This window comes from Bos indicus x Bos taurus, chromosome 8 (assembly GCF_003369695.1).
Source record: "Bos indicus x Bos taurus breed Angus x Brahman F1 hybrid chromosome 8, Bos_hybrid_MaternalHap_v2.0, whole genome shotgun sequence".
NCBI classification, from domain to species: domain Eukaryota; kingdom Metazoa; phylum Chordata; class Mammalia; order Artiodactyla; family Bovidae; genus Bos; species Bos indicus x Bos taurus.
Window position 1 is genome coordinate 9,221,719 of NC_040083.1, and position 20,681 is coordinate 9,242,399.

The following is a 20,681-nucleotide window of genomic DNA, read 5'->3' on the forward strand; positions in this document are numbered from 1 at the left end:
CAACTCTTTGCGACCCCATGAATTGCAGCAAGCCAGGCCTCCCTGTCCCTCACCAACTCCCAGAGTTCACTCAGACTCACGTCCATAAGCCTCAAGGTGAGACCAAAAAAAAAATTTTTTTAAGTACTATTCTGGGGTAGTTCTAGTTTCTGTTTCTCTTTTTACTATATAGTTTTATATGTGTGTATAATAAATATACATATTAAGTGCATATTTAGGTAAAAATGGAATTGTACTATAAATGCCTCAAAGTTATTGTTAAACTGTACTTTTCCACACCATTTAACATTCTCCCAAAACATTAATTTTAATGATTGCATTTAATTACTACATCTCACTGTAAACAGTATCAGAGTCTATTTCCCTATTGTTGAAAGCTGAAACTCTTTTCAATTTTTAAATGTGATAAGTAAAATCCAGTTGGTTCTCCATAGTCACAAATGTTTATGACCTCCTCTCCTTATCTCCTTAAGATGAATTGCCTAGAAGTGGAATGACTGGTTCAAAGGTCTGTTTGCTGCTGCTAAGTCACTTCAGTCATGTCCGATTCTGTGCAGCCCCAGAGATGGAAGCCAACCAGGCTCCCCCGTCCCTGGGATTCTCCAGGCAAGAACACTGGAGTGGGTTGCCCTTTCCTTCTCCAATGCAGGAAAGTGAAAAGTGAAAGTGAAGTCGCTCAGTTGTGTCCGACTCTGTGTGACCCCAGAGACGGAAGCCCACCAGGCTCCCCTGTCCCTGGGATTCTCCAGGCAAGAACACTGGAGTGGGTTGCCCTTTCCTTCTCCAATGCAGGAAAGTGAAAAGTGAAAGTGAAGTCGCTCAGTCGTGTCCGACCCTCAGTGACCCCATGGACTGCAGCCCACCAGGCTTCTCCGTCCATGGGATTTTCCAGGCAAGAGTACTGGAGTGGGGTGCCATGGTTCTTGAAATTCACATCTAAGCTACCTCTCTAGAAAAAGTGCACCAATATATACTTCTGACCAGAAATATCTCAAAGTGCTATTTTCACAGGGACTCTGCCCTCCTGTGGTTTTAGCAGTTAAAGTGCCATGTTCCAGGAAACCTCATTATTATACATGAGAAAGGATGGTTTTCATGGTGAGTGTGAAAGATGGAGGGAAGACACAAAACCCGTTATGGAGACTAAAACCCAGGGGCTGAAACAACACTTTTCATGTCAATTGGACGTGGCATAGATTACCCACTTTCCGTGGTCACTGACTTCTGAGGTTGACCCCCAGGATTTTCGGTTCCCATAACCGATCATCCACTCTTACATCACTGGGTGTGATATGACTCTCATGTGCAACTTAAATGCCATATAATCTTTAACAGACTGTCTTCAGCTCGGCCTGTGGATCACCTCTTGGGCTTTGTGTCTATTGAGAATTTGCTTGTACCAAATGCTAGTTTAATTTTTAACGTTGTGAATATTGTGCTCGTGTTTTCTAAGAGTTCAGATTAGAATCACAGCACCAATATGACTTAGACGTCACAGCTAAAAGGACTGTGACATTTTAATGACTAATGGAAGGACATGGGTATGTGATTAGGGAGCTGAAACGACCAAAACAGAGTGTACTAAACAGGTGCAGAAAATGCTGTGGGGGACTCCTCAGGTGGCTTAGTGATTAAGAATCCACCTGCCAAAAGCAGGGGACATGGGTTTGACCCCTGGTCCGGGAACTAAGATCCCATATGTCTTGAGGCAGCGAAGTCCATGGGCCACTGCTACTGAAGCCCAGGCTCTGAAGCCGGTGCTCTGCTACAACAGAAGTCACTGCACGGAGAAGCCCGAGCACCGCATCTAGAGAGTAGCCCCCACTCGTAGCAACTAGAGAAAGTTCATGTGCAGCAAGGAAGATTTAGCACAGCAGAAACAGAAAATACAGTGGGGTTGAGCATGATGCAGAAGGGGGTGTAAAGGCACACGTGGAGACTGAATAGTAAAGGCCTGGGTGAGATGGGCAAGTTCTTCTAAATCCACCCCTGCCCCCGCCCCAGCCCTGGTGTTGCCTCTCCCTCCCTGTGCACAAAGCTCACTGAGGAACGCAGGCTCTCCTATTGCTCCTTGACGGCTCTGCTAAGCCCGGTAAAGCGCATTTCCTGATCCAAAGGTTAAGACTGAAGAGTCTTCTGGGGAAAACAAAAGAAGAAATTGTGATAACAAATGTACTGGCTTCTAACAATGCAGGGCTAATTCTGGCAGAATTTACCAACCACTGTGCTTTCTACAGTGTATCGAGTGATGGGTTAAACCATAGTAACATTAGTAATAATGAAGGGGGTCCGGATAGGCCACCTCAAACTTGGCTACTTTGGTATTATTTTGCACTAAAGGCACTTGAGTAACAGCAGTTGCAGGAAGGACAGTCTGCCCTCTTCCATAGGACTAAAAGCAAGGCATCAATTTCCCCTTGAAATTGATCAATTTCCTCCTTCGAGTCCTCCCTCCAACCCCTTCTACCAGGAAGAGCACTCTTATCAAGAAATAAGGAGTTGACACTGAGATAAATTTGCATAAACAGGCCTTACTAAAGTAACTATTTCTCCATATATTTTTCTAATCACTTCCCTATCATTTAGCACCCTTTGAAGTCCGAAGTCCTTTCCTCTCTAAAAATGGTATATAAGCTCCTGAACCTAACTACTTCAAATTTCACCTCTTTTCTGTGAACTCCTGTGCCTTTAACTACCAATATTAAATAAAAATCGTGCCTTTTCTCCTGTTAATCGGTCTTAAGCCAGTTTAATGCACCGGCCCCAGGTACTAGATCTAAGAGGGTAAAAGAAAAGTTTTTTTCCTCCCCAATAACAAACAACATATTCTTCAGTCAGTACAGTTGCTCAGTTTTGTCCGACTCTTTGCAACCCCGCGTACTGCAGCACGCCAGGCTTCCCTGTCCATCACCAACTCCTGAAGCTTAATCAAACTCACGTCCATGGAGTCAGTGATGCCATCCAACCATCTCATCCTCTGCTGTCCCCTTCTCCTCCTGCCTTCAATCTTTCTCAACATCAGGGTCTTTTCCAGTGAGTCAGTTCTTCACATCAGGTGGCCAAAGTATTGGAGCTTCAGCTTCAGCATCTGTCCTTCCAATGAATATTCAGGACTGATTCCCTTTAGGATGGACTGGTTGGATCTCCTTGCAGTCCAAGGGACTCTCAAGAGTCTTCTCCAACACCACAGTTCAAAAGCATCAGTTCTCTGGTGCTCAGCTTTCTTTATGGTCCAACTCTCACATTCATACATGACTACTGGAAAAATTATAGCTTTGACTAGATGGACCTTTGTTGGCAAAGTAATATCTCTGCTTTTTAATATACTGGCTAGGTTGGTCATTGCTTTCCTTCCAAGGAGGAAGCATCTTTTAATTTCATGGCTGCAGTCACCATCTGCAGTGATTTTAGAGCTCCCCCAAATAAATTCTGTCACTGTTTCCATTGTTTCCCCATCAATTTACCATGAAGTGATGGGACCAAATGCCATGATCTTCATTTTTCTAAATGTTAAGTTTTAAGCCAGCATTTTCACTCTCCTCTTTCACTTTCATCAGTTCTTCACTTTCTGCCTTAACGGTGGTATCATCTGCATATCTGAGGTTACTGATGTTTCTCCCGGCAATCTTGATTTCAGCTTGTGCTTCATCCAGCCCAGTGTTTCTCATGATGTACTCTGCATATAAGTTAAATAAGCAGGGTGACAATATACAGCCTTGATGTATTCCTTTCCCAATTTCGAACCAGTCTGTTGTTCCATGTCCAGTTCTATCTGTTGCTTCTTGACCTGCATACAGATTTCTCAGGAGGCAGGTAAGGTGGTCTGGTATTCCCATCTCTTTCAGAATTTTCCACAGTTGTTGTGATCTACGTAGTCAAAGGCTTTGGCGTAATCAATAAAGCATAAGTAGATGTTTTCCTGGAATTCTTTTGCTTTTTCTATTATCCAACAGATGTTGGCAACTTGATCCCTGGTTCCTCTGCCTTTTCTAAATCCAGCTTGAACATCTGGAAGTTCATGGTTTGCCTAACTTGGAGAATTTTGAGCATTACTTTGCTAGCGTGTGAAATAAGTGCAATTGTGCAGTAGTTTGGGCAGTCTTTGGCATTGCCTCTTTGGGATTGGAGTGAAAACTGACCTTTTCCAGTCCTGTGGCCACTGCTGAGTTTTCCAAATTTGCTGGCATATTGAGCACTTTCACAGCATCATCTTTCAGGATTTGAAATAGCTCAACTGGAATTCTATCACTTCCACTAGCTTTGTTCATAGTGATGCTTCCTAAGGCCCACTTGACTTCATATTCCAGGATGTCTGGCTCTAGGTGAGTGATTACACCATTGTGATTTTCTGGGTCATGAAGATCTTTTTTGTATAGTTCTTCTCTGTATTCTTGCCATGTCTTCTTAATATCTTCTGCTTCTGTTAGGTCCATACCATTTCTGTCCTTTATTGTGCCCATCTTTGCAAGAAATGTTCCCTTGGTATCTCTTAATTTTCTAGAAGAGATCTCTAGTCTTTCCCATTCTATTGTTTTCCTCTGTTTCTTTGCATTGATCACTGAGGAAAGCTGTCTTATCTCTTCTTGCTGTTCTTTGGAACCCTGCATTCAAATGGGTTTATCTTTCAGTTTCTCCTTTGGCTTTAGCTTCTCTGTTTTTCTCAGCTTTGTAAGACCTCCTCAGAAAACCATTTTGCTTTTTCCTTTTCTTTATCTTGGGGATAGTTTTGCTCACCGCTTCCTGTACAATGTCAGGAACCTCTGTCCATAGTTCTTCAGGCACTCTGTCTATCAGATCCAATCCCTTGTATCTGTCACTTCCACTGTATAATCATAAGGGATTTGATTTAGGTCATACCTGAATGGTCTAGTGGTTTTTCCTACTTTCTTCAATTTAAGTCTGAATTTGGCACTAAGGAGTTCATGATCTGAGCCACAGTCAGCTCCCGGTCTTGTTTTTGCTGACTGTATAGAGCTTCTCCATCTTTGGCTGCAAGGAATATAACCAATCTGATTTCAGTATTGACCATCTGGTGACATCCATGTGTAGAGTCTTCTCTTGTGTTGTTGGAAGAGGGTGTTTGCTATGACTAGTGCATTCTCTCGGCAAAACTGTTCGCCTTTGCCTTGCTTCGTTTTGTACTCCAAGGACAAATTTGCCTGTTACTCCAGGTATCTCTTGACTTCCTACTTTTGCATTCCAGTCCCCCATGATGAAAAGGACATCTTTTTTCGGTGTTCTAGAAGGTCTTGTAGGCCTTCATAGAACCATTGAACTTCAGCTTCTTCAGCATTACTGGTTGGGACATAGACTTGGATTACTGTGATATTGAACGGTTTGCCTTGGAAACAAACAGAGATCATTCTATCATTTTTGAGATTGCACCAAGCACTGCATTTCAGACTCTTTTGTTGACTATGAGTGCTACTCCATTTCTTCTAAGGGATTCTTGCCCACAGTAGTGGATATAATGGTCATCTGAATTAAATTTGCCCATTCCAGTCCATTTTAGTTCACTGATTGCTAGAATGTCGATGTTCACTCTTGCCATCTCCTGTTTGACCAGCTTTAATTTACCTTAATTCATGGATCTAATATTCCATATTCTGATGCAATATTGCTCTGTAGAGCATCGGACTGTACTTCCATTGCCAGTCACATCTGCAACTCGATGTGAGTCTAACTATATTCTTAGGTACTTTGATGTGAAAAACAGAATCTCAAATGTTCTTGATTTTTATGAAGATTTAAATGAAACTACAAAAAACATAAAACAAAAGCTTGTTGATATATTATTCGACTGCCAACTAGACCTTGCTTATGTATCTGCCTATTGGGAGCAGTCCAAATGTAAATTTTGACAGGTTCAGTCAATACATTTGTTTTAAACCACAGACAATGAAAAAAGATCGTTCCTACTGAATGTTTTGCATACCTTATAGACCACACTGCTAAAGAGAAATATGATTTGCTCACTTGTGAAGTTAAGGTTTTCATTATGAAAGTTGTAGTCACTTTTAAGTTTCCCGAAGACTGCAGAATTACTTAATGAGATAGTTGACTTTCAGAAATGGAAGGAGATCGCTTTCTTAGACATATGACACACGTCTTAGACACAGGCTATCTTTACTGCTAGCTATAGAAAAGATCTTAAATATTGTCCGTAAAGTTATATTTTCAAAATGAGGGCCAAGAGGCTGTCCTCTAATTTGAAAACACAGTGGGAATACAAAAGGGAAAAAGGACTGTAAAGCAGAGATTTCTATGCTGTTTCTCCAAAAGTGTTTGATGGGTTTTTAAAAAAAATGATTTTCTTTCTTTATTTATTCCTGGCTGCCTGGGTCTTTGTTGCTGTGAGGGTTTTTCTCCAGTTGTGGTGAGCAGCGGCGCTCTCTGCCTGTGGTACTCGGGCTTCTCATTGTGGTGGCTTCTCTTGTTTCAGAGCAGGGGCTCTAGGGTGCACAGTCTCAGGACTTGCACTCACTGGGCTCTAGAGCACTGGCTCAGCTGCGGTGCAAGCTCTGAGGCACATGGAACCTTCCTGGATCGGGGGTCAAACCTGAGTTTCCTGCAGTGGCAGGCAGCTTCTTTACCCCTGAGCCACCAGGAGAATCGATTTGATGATCTTTGAAGAAGCCATAAGGAGCCCAGCGAAGGATGGACTGAGCCCACTTGAGTTGTCTGGTGTGATGTGAGGGTTGACAAAAAGTTCCATAAGGAATATTGTGGAATTAAGACTGCTTCAGAACTCAGAAAAGAAAGTATGTCACCAAAAAAGGGCTACCAAATTAAATTGGACTTTCTCATTTCTTTCCTAAAGCTGTAATTTATTTGGAATCAAATTTTGATTTCACAAGTTCGGACTACATCGATGCTTTAACATTATTTTCCCTGAGAGAAATTTAGCTCATGATGTCATCCAAGGTGTTTTAGAGTGTTCACAAATGATGGACATTTTTGATATGGACAGTCTGTAAGATGAATTTATAGGGACTTCCCTGGTGGGCCAGTGGCTAAGACTCCATGCTCCTAATGCAGGGGGCCTGGGTTCAATCCCTGGTCAGGGAAGTAGATCCCACATGCTGAAACTAAGAGTTCGCATGCCAGAACTAAAATATTCCCAAGCTACAAGTGAGACCTGATACAGACAAAAAAATAAATACAGTTTTAAAGATTAATTTATAGGTGTAAAGGACAGTATTGACAATCAGCTGACCTACTGAAACAAGCTTGTAAATACAAAGTTGATGAACATCTTTAGAAAGCTAGAAACAAATTGCCACAAGTTTAAAACCCTGCTATTACCAGTAAGTAAGATCCTACATAGTCTATGTCAAATGCTTTTGTTGAGAGGATAGTTAGCTTGTTGTCATCGTATAAGACTGACAGCAGACATTAGAGTCATGGGCGCATGGTAAGAATCAACCAAGTTTCACATTTGAGTATATTCAGTCTGTCACTACACAAAAGTAAAGAAGGAGGCCCTGCTGCTGCTGCTGCTGCTGCTAAGTCTCTTCAGTCATGTCCGACTCTGTGCGACCCCATAGACAGCAACCCACCAGGCTCCCCCATCCCTGGGATTCTTCAGGCAAGAATACTGGAGTGGGTTGCCATTTCCTTCTCCAATGCATGAAAGTGAAGGCTCTAGGTTATTGAAAAAAGGAACCTAAGTGTGAAAAAAAGGGTGAGGGGGGCTTCCCTGGTGGCTCAGACAGTAATGAATGTGCCTGCAATGCAGGAGACCCAGGTTGAATCCCTGGGTCAGGAAGATCCCCTGGAGAAGGGAATGGCTACCCACTCCATGCTTGCCTGGAAAATCCCATTGACAGAGCACACTGGCGGGATTATAGTCCATAGGTTCATAGAGAGTCAGACACGACTGAGTGACTATTCATTGTAAAGTGCAAAGAGTAAAAATATCCTATGGTACTTTGGGAGAAAAAGAACCATGTCTTTGAGCTTTTTTCTTAAATACAAGTTAACATTTGTTGAATTAGTCCTTTTGTATTTTCACTTTATTTAAAAAGTATTACATTTGTGTATCTTAGGCATTGTTCACATTTCTCTCTTAGGAAATAGCCTGTTACCTTTGATTGGTCTCTTTATTTTTTTAATAAGTGTTCTTTACTATAGCTCTACATTACTATTCGCATATTGCTGAAACTTTCCAGTTTGTTGCTGCTTCTTTCCATTTTTGGTGAGCTCTTCGGGCATGCTTAAGAAATATTTGTTTTCTGAATTACCTGTTTTTATTTTCTTCTTAAATTAGAGCAGGGCTCTGGTGTAGCAGAGACCCCAGTTTTGCCTACAGCCCTGGAACAAGTTTCTCAGTGCTTTTACTATTACTGACAACTTTTTTTTGCTTGAGCTCAGCTAAATATTTGCTTTTTCTTCTATTAGTTTCTCAGGTTTTTACAGCCTTGAATGTGTCTGGAGTCTGGAAGTTATACTGATGAAGGGTGGCTACATCGTTCTTTATTCCTTTTTCCTTTTGAAACCATTTACAAATTTTGTTTTTTTGTGAGTTTTTTGTTTTTAATTTTTTTTTAAATTTTCATTACTGGAGTATAGTTGCTTTATTAATACAATGTTGTGTTACTTTCTGCTGTACAGCAAAATGAATTGGCTATGTGTATACACGTGTCCCTTCGTTCTCTAAGGCAGTTTTACTCACCTCCATAGGTGGTACCAAAGTGCAAGATGCTCACAGCTGCTCTGCTCTGTCCTGGGCCTTGTTCAGCTGCCCCTGAGTTGTGCTGTGGCCCTTGGGGAGGTGGGGGTGGGTGGGGTTATAGCCTCTGGCTTTCTAAGGGGCAGAACAGCTTCCAGACTGAGTCCCAGCTGAAAGAAAAGCCTTCCTCAGTGGCAATGAACTCTAGGATCCTTCTGTTACCGAGCCCCTGGCAGCTGCAGCTGCCCTGGGTTTCACTTTAACCACTTCGTGCACGGTGTCTAGAAGATTCATACCACAGAGGCATGAATCCTGGCCAGGGGCCATTTCCTCTGCCCTCTCTTCCTGCCAGCATTATTGGCACTCCCCTCCCCTGCCCGCCTTCATGCTTCTTACAGAGGTGACACCTCCTAGATCGGAATCTGGGGTGACTCAGAATGCGCCTTCTCTCTCCTCAGTGAAACTCAGGCCTCCACCCCAGCCACCTGCAGCTGCCGCATGTGACACCTTCCCTGGGAAGACAGGATCTTAATTCCCTGCCGTATCCAAGGAGAAATTTGATGGACAGTTTTTTCCTTCTACTGGAGCAGCATCATTATTTTCTAGTAAATTCTAACCTGGAAACGCAGAGTATGATTCCTTATCAGGCAAGTACCTTGCATTGATTACATATGCCATCAAATTTTGAATTTTTAAAAAATTTATTCATTTTTTAATTGAAGGATAATTGCTTTACAGAATTTTGTTGTTTTCTGTCAAACCTCAACATGAATCAGCCATAGGTATACACATATCCCCTCCCTTTTGAAACTTCCTCCCATCTCCCTCCCCAATGCACCCCTCTAGATTGATACAGTGCCCCTGTTTGAGTTTCCTGAGACACAGCAAATTCCCGTTGTCCATCTATTTTAATAAGCGGGGAGAGTGTCTTTCACAGCAGGGATTCCTCCCCAGGTACTTTTCTGGGGGATTTCTTTTTTTGTGTGAACTCTAACTTCATCCAGTATTTCTCCCCGGAGGTTTTGCTTCTTCTCCGGATGGCCCTCCCTGTGAGAAGTCAGGCTACTTCTCCTCAGGGTGGGTTGTTATTGTTCTTGTTGTTTAGTCACTTCAGTTGCATCTAACTCTTTTGCAACCCTATGGACTGTAACCCACCAGGCTCCTCTGTCCATGGAGTTTTCCAGGCAAGAATACTGGAGTGGGTTGCCATGCCCTCCTGCAAGGGATCTTCCTGACCCAGGAATCGAACCCGTGAATCCTGCATTGGCAAATGGATTCTTTACCTCTGAGCCACATGGGAAGCCACTCAGACTGAGTTTTGTTCAGTTGCTCAGTCGTGTCCAGCTCTTTGCAACTCCATGGACTGCAGCACATCAGGCTTCCCTGTCCTTCACCATCTCCAAGAGTTTGCTCAAACTCGTGTCCAGTGAGTTGATGATGCCATCCAATCATCTCATCCTCTGTCACACTCTTCTCCTCCTGCCCTCAATGTTTCCCAGGATCAGGGTCTTTTCCAGTGAGTCTGCTCTTTGCATCAGGTGGCCAAAGTATTGGAACTATGGCTGGGAGACCTGGGCGAAATAGTTCATCTGCAGCTAATTTTCTCTTGCGGCTTCAAAAAAAAAAGTCTTTAAATTCTAAATCAGATTTGTTGATGAGCTGTGGAAACCTCTGAATTTAAGGGAGCAGATGGCTGCAACCATGGATTTGACAAATCTCATCCCTTAGGCAGTGGGTCCCCTTAGAGTCGATGTATTTGTCCTACAGCCTATGAATATTTTATGGATGTCCTTTTGTGTTCATTAATGGGGCCTGAATTGTACAGTCGCCTGGAATAAGACCTAAAGAATACCCTCTCCTGACCTCGGCCCCTGAATGATTTATGGAGATGAGCTAGGCCTGTAAGAGATTCCGTATTTCCAGACACTTTCCAACACAGAGGGAAGTAAGTTTATGCTCGTAAAGAGAGTGAGCTCTTTGGGGGAGTTTAGTGTGAAATCTGGGTGTTCGGGGAAGGCTTTTACTTCTGGATCTTCAGGGATGAGGAGGATTTTTTTTTTTTAATAATTTTATTTACTTATTTTTTGCTATGCTGAGTCTTCATTGCTCAGGCTTTTCTCTAGCTGTGACGAGTGGGAGCTACTCTCTAGTTGGGGTGGGCAGGCTTCTCATTTCAGGGGCTTCTCTTGCGGAGCACGGGCTCTAGAGCACGGGCTCTAGAGCCCAGGCTCTGCAGTAGGGGTGCTGGGGCTTAGTTGCTCCGTGGCATGTGGGATCTTCCCAGACCGGGGATCGAACCGGTGTCTCCGCATTGACAGGCAGGTTCTTTACCACTGAGCCACCAGGGAAGCCCAGAATGGAGTTTACATTTCCTCAATAAGGAGGGCAACGTGATGTTTGAAAAGACCTTCCAGCCCATCACCCGTGCTTATTTTGTGCCTGGAATTTCTTGTCCCTGTAGAATATCAGTCAAAATAATGAATGTAAAGCCCTCCTCTTGTCTCCTGGCCCTTCCATTCTGTGTCTTTTAAATTGAAATTGTTCAGTCTCCTGGTACAGATGGAGTTGGCTGTGCGCCTGTCACCTGGAGCAATACCAAAGACAAGACATCATCATGACTGGGTTCTCCACATAATTAGAGATCAGACCCACACAGATGTGGGTTCAGTCTCTAGGTCAGGAAGATCCCCTGGAGGAGGACATGGCAACCCACTCCAATATTCTTGCCTGGGGAATCCCATGGACAGAGGAGGCTGGCGGGCTACAGACCATAGGGACGCAAAGATCAGACATGGAGCAACTTAGCGTGCACACACACACACGCGTAACTTACATCCGTGTGTCACGGATGCTCATACGGGACAGAGCCAGAAGTGAACACTAACGTGTGTAGGACTAGCACAGGGTGCCTATATGAAGAAAACCGGGTTCGAGTGGTTAGAAGTTAGCTGGCAGAGGGAGGGAAGACATCCTAGGAAAGATAGAAATGTGAGCAAAAGTGCAGGGTAAGAGAGACCTCCCAAGTCATGAGGGGCAAGCAAGGGGGTGATTTTGTGTTTGTTCAGCTGTGTCCGACTCTTAGTGACCCCATGGACTGTAGCCTGCCAGGCTCCTCTGTCCATGGGATTTTTCAGGCAAGTATACTGCAGTGGTTTGCCATTTCATTCTCCTGTAAATAAGGGGATGCCACCTTCTATAATGAAGTAAAATCCAGGGGTGTGAGGTTGGTATGAAGAACCCTGGAATCTCAGATCTCTACTTCTGATTGACTTGTGTTGTGGTCTTTCCCCCATCCCCACTGCCTTCACCACATCGGCCTCAGAGGCAGATTTCTTCCCTTTTAAAGCTCTGTCAAAAGTCCCTTCTTTTGCTTCCCCCTAGCATAGGTCAAATACACATACATTTAATAAAAATTTACTAATGGGGGAGGAATAAATCAGGAGTTTGGGATTAACACAGACATGCTACTGTATATAACATAATCAACAAGCATGTACTGTATAGCATGGGGAACTCTACTCAATATTCTGTAATAACTTCTGTGGGAAAAGAATCTGAAAAAGAGATGTATATATATATGAGATATATGTATCTATATAACTGAACCACTTAGCTGTACACCCCAAACTAGCACAACATTGTAAATTGACTATACTCCAGTATGGGGACTTCCCTGGTAGTCCAGTGGCTAAGACTCCATGCTCCCAGTGCAGAGGGCCTGGGTTCGATTACTGGGCAGGGAACTAGATCCCACACGCCTCAAGTAAAGATACTGTATCCTGCAACTAAAACCCAGGACAGACTAGATAAATATATTAAAAGAAAGAAATTACAAAAAGACTATATTCCAGTAAAAATAAAAATTAAATTAAAAAAAATTTATTACACACAAAGAGAAGAGGGGAAAAAAAGGAAACTAGGAGCTTCTCTGGTGGTTCAGTGGCTAAGACTTTGTGCTCCCAACGCATTGGGCCTGAGTTCGATCCCTGGTCAGGGAACTAGATCCCACATGCTGCAACTAAGACCTGGTGAAGCCAAATAAATGAAAAAAGTAGTAATAAACAAATACTTTTTAAAAAAGGAAACTAATTTGTTAAGTAATCAAGTTTCAGAGGTATACCTTGCTCTCTAGGGCTCATAAACCCTAGATTCCAACTGAAATCCCAGTGAAAGAGGGATCTACCCTACCGAGCACACTTCAGGGGATACCTCAGCCTTCAACACCCAAGACAATTCTCCCAAACATCGAAATCTCTCACAATCCAAGCAATTCCATTCAGCTTCCTGAGCCCGAGTTGTGGCTTTATGATTTCAGGAGAAACCTAATTCGATGACCCCAAAGTGCATGACCCCTTGCCCAGGACGAAAGCTTGCTTTCTGCCCAGAGGTATCTTTGGGGGAGGGGTCATGCAGAGTCTTTGAAAGCCACAACTGTAGAAGGCTTAGAATAGGAGCGTGGCAACAGGGATGGAATAAACAGGTATGAGAGACATGGCTTTTGATGGCAAGGCACTCATATGAGCTTTTTACAATTATTATTATTTTTTTTTTTTTTAAAGACAAAGCTTCTTTTTAAAATATTTGTTTATTTCTTTGGCTCTGCTGGGTCATAGCTGTGGCATGTGTGTTCTTAGTTCCCCACCCAGGGATGGATCCCGGGCCCCCTAAACTGCTGGTCCGCCAGAGAAGTCCCCTGCAATTTGTACTCCTGTAGCTACTCTTATGCAGACTGGTGTTTCTGTCCTCTGTCCCCTTTCTTTCATGCCAGCTTTCTGTACCTCTCAGCTGTTACTTCAGCTATTGGCTTAATCTCTTTCCCTGTCCCAACAGCTCTGGAAATGGCTGGAGGACCCTTACCTTTGACCTCCCCATGATCTCCCAAAGCAGTCCACTGAACCTCCTCTTTTCCCAGCGCACAGCCCTTAAAGGGGGTTCCCACGCTGAGAAACAAACAAAAGAGGCAGCAAAACAAATGAAGAAGTTACAAAATTTCCAGGAATCTAACCAAACTCATCTCACACGCTAGCAAAGTAATGCTCAAAATTCTCCAAGTTAGGCTTCAACAGTACATGAACCAAAAACTTCCAGATGTTCAAGCTGGATTTAGAAAAGGCAGAGGAACCAGAGATCAAATTGCCAGCATCCATTGGATCATAGAAAAAGCAAGAGAATTCCAGAAAAAAATCTACTTCTGCTTTATTGACGAAGCCAAAGCCTCTGACTATTTGGATCACAACAAACTGAAAAATTCTTCAAGAGATGGGAATGCCAGACCACCTTACCTGCCTCTTGAGAAATCTGTATGCAGGTTAAGAAGCAAAAGTTAAAACCAGATATGGAACAATGGACTGGTTCGAAATTGGGAAAGGAGTACTTTAAGGTTGTATATTGTCACCCTGCTTATTTAACTTATATGCAGAGTACATCATGAGAAACGCTGGACAGGATGAAGCACAAACTGGAGTCAAGATTGCTGGGAGAAATATCAATAACCTCAGATGACACCACCCTTATGGCAGAAAGAGAAGAGGAACTAAAGAGCCTCTTGATGAAAGTGAAAGAGGAGGGTGAAAAAGCTGGCTTAAAATTCAACATTCAAGAAACTCCGATCATGGCAATCTGCTCCCATCACTTCATGGTAAACAGATGGGGAAACAATGGAAACAGTGACAGACTTTATTTTCGTGGGCTCCGAAATCACTGCAGATAGTGACTACAGCCATGAAATTAAAAGATGCTTCCTCCTTGGAAGGAATGCTATGACCAACCTAGACAGCATATAAAAAGCAGAGACATTACTTGGCTGACAAAGGTCCCTCTAGTCAAAGCTATAGTTTTTCTAGTAGTCATGTATGGATGTGAGAGTTGGACTATAAAGAAAGCTGAGCAAAGGAGAATTGATGCTTTTGAATTCTGGTGTTGGACAAGACTCTTGAGAGTCCCTTGGACTGCAAGGAGATCAAATCAGTCAATCCTAAAGGAATCAGACCTGAATATTCATTGGAAGGACTGATGCTGAAGCTGAAACTCCAATACTTTGGCTACCTGATGTGAAGAAATGACCTATTGGAAAAGACCCTGATGCTGGGAAAGATTGAAGGCAGGAGGTGAAGGGGACAGCAAAGGATGAGATGGTTAGATGGGATCACTGACTTAATGGACATGAGTTTGAGCAAGCTTGGGAGTTGGTAATGGACAGGGAAGCTGGGCGTGCTGCAGTCCATGGGGTCGCAAAGAGTCGGACATGATTGAGTGACTGAACTGAACCAAACTTCTTAGCCCTTAAGGACAGTCACCAACTCTTTTTGATCTCTGTATCCCAAGCACCTAACACTGTAATGCCAAGCACAAGGTAGGGAAGTTTGTTGACGAAAATACTTAAAAAAAATTTTTTTGACTGAACCACCCAGCATGTGGGATCTTAGTTCCCCAACCAAGGATCCATCCTGCACCCCTTGATTTGGAAGCACGTAGTCTTAACCCTTGAACTGCCAGGGAAGTCTCAGCTGACTAAAATAATAAATAGATTAAAACAAGGAGAACAGAGTGATGTCATAGAAAGTAGGACCATCAAGAAGGGGATGGTTGATAACACTAAATATCACAGAGAAATCAAATCAGATGAGAACGGAAAGGCACTCTGCTGGCTTTGCTATTTGAGGCATGATGGTACTCCTGGCCAGGATGGGTCTAAGGGGGCTGAAGGGCTGGCAGAGTGATTGAATTGGTTGACTAAGGGAGGTGAGGAAGGAAGACAGTGGGTGTAGATCATCTGGGGACGCTTGGCTATGGAGGAGGCAGAAGGGCTGGTAACTAGAAGTGGACTCAGGGTTGAGGGAAAGTGATGAAGATGGTAACGGCTCTGGAGGACTGGGAGAGGGAGCTGAGGGCCACACTGAGACCAAAGAGCACAGATTTCTGTGGGCACCAAGGTGCTTGGGTGTGTGCTTCCTCCAGCAGGGTTTCTGGGCCCAATTCCAGCACGTGTGTGCGTGTGTGTGTTGGGGGCTCCCCACACCAACAAGTGATTCTTGGACCCCAGCAGAGACTGAGAATTCACCTCAATTCTGACACCATTTACCTGGACATAGAATCAGATTCCATACGTAAAAGACTTGGTCTCACAAGACCTCCTGCCACCACAGATGCCAGCGTTGAAACCCAGGTTGTCCCCTGTGCTCCTGACTCTCCGGGTTTGAGTTAGGGGTTCCAATGGCCCTGTCTAACTCAGGATGCTAATTCCAAGTCCAGGTTGTTACCTGTACTTCTGACCAATGGGCTGTAGATAAGAAGTTCCCATGGCTCCCTCCCTGGTTTCAATTCATTTGCTAGAACGACTCACAAAACTCAGGACAACACATTTACTCACTAGATTTTGTTATAAAAAGATATTAAAGAATAGGAATCAGCAACTAGGTGAAGAGGTATAGAGGATGAGGTCCCCTGGTGGCTCAGATGGTAGTCTACCTGCAATGCAGGAGACCAGGGTTTGATCCCTGGGTCAGGAAGATCCCCTGGAAAAGGGAATGGTACCTCACTCCAGTATTCTTGCCTGGAGAATCCCATGGACAGAGGAGCCTGGTAAGCTACATCCATGGGGTCGCAAAGAGTTGGACACAATTAACACTTTCTTTCACTTTTCCAGACAAAGGAGTGTCTGTCCTCATAGAGCTTTGGGGCCCATTTTTGGAGTTTCCACATGGAAACTCTGGGCCCCAAAGCTGTTCTTTTAGGGTGTTTGTGGAGGCTCTGTTACAAACACATGGTTGACAAATCCTTGCCAATCATGGCGACTGATTTCACCTCAAGCCCCCTCCCTGGAGGTTAATCACAGGTTGGTCCCATTGGTAATCAATGCCCAGCCTTAGATGTTTTCCAAAAGATGCTTCATTAACACAACAAAAGACACCTAGATCATTCTCAACCCTGAGAAAATTCCAAGGATTTGGGGAGCTATGGGCCAGCAAAACAATTGTAGTTGAAGGTCAAATACATATGAGACAAAGATTTTGGTTCTCTGAGTGACCACATATGTATTTCTTGTAAATCACAGCATGACACTGACTTCGTGTGGGACCACGAGGGAAGGGAAGTGACCTAAGTTTGGGAACTTGAAGGGCATGAGTGGTGGTGATGGCTCAGTCGAGAGGGAGGTTCAAACTAGAGATGTAAGAAAGTGGGATTTCCCGGGTGGCACTAGTGGTAAAGAGCCCAGCTGAGAATCCAGGTAGACCTAAGAGATGTGGGTTCAATTCCTGGGTCAGGAAGATCCCCTGGAGGAGGGCCTTGCATTTGTAATCTTGCCTGGAAAATCCAATGGACAGAGGAGCCTGGGGGACTACAGTCCAAGGGGTCGCAAAGACTTGGACATGACTGAAGCAACTTAGTATGCACATGGGTAAGAAAACGAGCCCCCGAGGGAACTCGAGTATGAGGAAACAGGTAAGCTGAGGAACTGGAGCTTAAAAACTGCGTTCATGCTTGGCAGCAGGACAGTGAGTCATGCTGGATGATGTGGAGGCTGTGGCTGAGTTATTGAGTTTCATAGGTGGAACCCTCTAGATCATGGCAAGATTCAGGTGTGGTCAGGAAAGGCTGAGGGACCCAAGGAAGCACCAGATGCTATGTGAAGCAGGATGGGTGGTGGCAGTGGTCTCAAGGCCTACTCAAGGGCACACAGGGAGACCCAGAATCTGCATTTAGGAACCTCTTACTCAGGCCAGTGTACAAGTTAATTGTCCTGTGAAGTCTCAGTTCCCCATCTGTCAAAGGCTGTAATGATATCACCAAGCCTCATGGGATCATTGTAGAAATTAACAGATCATGTATGTGGGGTGCTGAGCACAATATCTGGTAATAAGCACTTGATAAATATCTAAAAAATAAATGCTATGGTGTATGTGCAGGAAGAACACTCACATGAAAAATACATAAGAGGGCACTTAGGGATTATCTTCTTTGTGGAAACAAAGAATCAAATTTGTGTTTGCATTCCAACCCTGCAGCTTACTAGCCCTGTGATGACTTGAGGCAAGTCATTTCACCTGTTTGCAGTTAATCACGATGCTGAGTTGTTAATATCTTTGCCCCAATGTATCAAGTGACTGCTTACTAAGTACCAGGGATTGTACTGGGTGTGGGAGAGAAAGAGACTTGAAAAAGACACTCTTCCATGCTCACAGAACACCAGAAGGGATGGGAAGAGACAGTTATCATTGGAGAAACTTAGAGCTTTGGCAAAGCTGAATTCGAGGCATGCAGAAAAATCCTTAATTATTCTGGAGAGATTTTTTTTCCCCCCTACCCTGATGAAGATTAGCTCATTCCCTCCTTTAAAAAAAAAAAAAAAAAATATATATATATATATATAAATTAGCTTCTAGTTCCTCCTTTATTTTTTTTAACTGTAGTAGGGTTTTAGATACTATTTTGGAACGTAAAATGGTAAAAATTAGATGTTTCAAACTTCCAAGGGCTGAACAACCTGCACAGAGACACGTCATTTGTAAAGTATTGTAGAACTGGGGTCAGAGCATGATAGCAGCACAGTGGCTCCTTCAATAAGTTTATCAGGTCCAGTTTCTCCTTCTGTAACATGAGGAGAGTGGTCACTGCTTCATAGAGTTAGTGTGGGGATTAATGAGTTAATACATGTAAACACTTAGGACGGTGCCTGGCACGTGGCGATCATTCAGTTTGTGAGTTCTCCTTATTTTATAAAGTGACAGTCTTCCAGGGAAAAATGTCTTCCTCAATCTGCACAGGGACCATTAGAAACTGTGGATCAAAGCAACAAGATGATAAACTGGAAGCTGGTTTCATTTTTAAATTTTTATTGGAGTACAGTTGCTTTACAGTGTTGTGTTAGCTTCTACTGTTCAGCAAAGTGAATCAGTCGTATGTATACATATATCCAGGCTTCCCAGGTAGCTCAGTGGGTGAAGAATCTGCCTGCAAGGCAGGAGATACAGGAGACATGGGTTTGATTCCTAGGTTGGGAAGATTCCCTGGAGGAGGGCATGGCAACCCATTCCAGTATTCTTGCCTGGTGAATCCCATGGCCAGGGGAGCCTGGCGGGCTACAGTCTATAGTGTCACAAAGAGTCAGACATGACTCAAGTGACTGAGCGCACACACACACACACACAAACACACATGTACATATATTCCCGTTTAGTGTTTTTTGTTTGGATTTCCTTCCCATTTAAGTCACCACAAAGCACTGGGTAGAATTAACAATTTGTTTTAGAATAAGTCGATCTGCAAAGGGTCTGGACAAAAAACCCGAGGGCCCTTCTTTTCAACACAGCCGAAATTCAACTGTCTTGCCTGCAGCATCTACCCCATAAATATCGGTTGAGTTATTCAGTCCTTGCTTTGCAAGACAATGTCCACAGAGTGCCTTATATATGAGTTTTCTCATAGTTCAAAAGAGAGAAACCTCGACTTTCCCTCTCTCCTGGAGGGAGTCTGACACAGCACTCTCAGCCAGGTGAGGGGAGCTCTCAGGTTACCTGGTGTGAAAGCCCCCAGGGTCCTGGGCTGGGCAGCAGGTTGTAACTTGCATCTCAGTCTTTCTATCTCAGGAAATTTTCCCTGATAAGATAAAGGCATTCCTAGTCTCTGGCACTTGCCTCGCCTTTATTGCAGAAGTCAAAAGAGGGAGATGAGTGTGAAATAGAGGTCAAAAGGAAGTGTAGCTCACAGGGGTGTTTCTCTAGAGTCCCTTGGGAAGCTTCTGTCATTTCTTCCAATCAAACGTTTCCAGGACAATTCAAATGGTTTTGGAACTTTAGAGAGAGTCCTCACCTCTTCCCTGTTATATTCCCCCACCTCTTCAATTTCTCAGGGGCTTTCTCCTCTTGGAAATTTGAGCTTAAACTGAAATACAGTGTTTCTGCAGAAACTGGAAGCCTTCTCTTTTTCTGCCTTCCTTGTTTCTGTTCAAAAAGCTAGATTCAAGTTGTCATCAGAACTGGCCTTCTAAAAAGAAAATTTATGAGTTCAGCTCAGTTCAGTTGCTCAGTCGTGTCCGACTCTTTGCAGTCTCATGGACTGCAGCACGCCAGGCCTCCCTGTCCATCATCAACTCCCGCAGCTTAATCAAACTCATGTCCATCAAGTTGGTGATGCCATCCAACCTCTGTCGTCCCCTTCTCCTCCTGCCTTCAATCTTTCCCAGCATCAGGGTCTTTTCCAATGAGTCAGTTCTTTACATCAAGTGGCCAAAGTATTGGAGTTTCAGCTTCAGCATCAGTCCTTCCAGTGAATATTCAGGATTGATTTCCTTTAGGATGGACTGGTTGGATCTCCTTGCAGTCCAAGGGACTCTCAAGAGTCTTCTCCAACACCACAGTTCAAAAGCATCATCTTGGACGCTCAGCTCTCTTTATAGTCCAATTCTCACATCCATACGTGACTACTGGAAAAACCATAGCTTTGACTAGATGGACCTTTGTTGACAAATAATGTCTCTGCTTTTTAATATGTTAGGTTGGTCATAGCTTTTCTTCCAAGGAGCAAGCGTCTTTTAATTTCATGGCTGCAGTCATTATCTGCAGTGATTTTGGAGCCCCCAAAAATAACATCTGTCACTGTTTTTATTGTTTCCCCATCTATTTGCCATGAAGCGATGGGAGCAGATGCCATGATCTTAGTTTTCTGAATGTTGAGTTTTAAGCCAACTTTTTCACTTTCCTCTTTCACTTTCATTAAGAGGCTCTTTAGTTCTTCTTTGCTTTCTGCTATAAGTGTCATCTACATGTCTGAGGTTATTGAGATTTCTCCTGTCAATCTTTCATTCCAGCTTGTGCTTCATCCAGTCCAGCATTTCTCATGATGTACTCTGCATATAAGTTAAATAAGCAGGGTAACAATATAAAGCCTTTGACATACTCCTTTCCTGATTTGGAACTAGTCTGTTGTTCCATGTCCAACAAGATGGTAGGTGCTGGAGTGTTGGTCAAACAGAAAATGCCAAGAGTGAACATCGACATTTTAGGAATCAGCG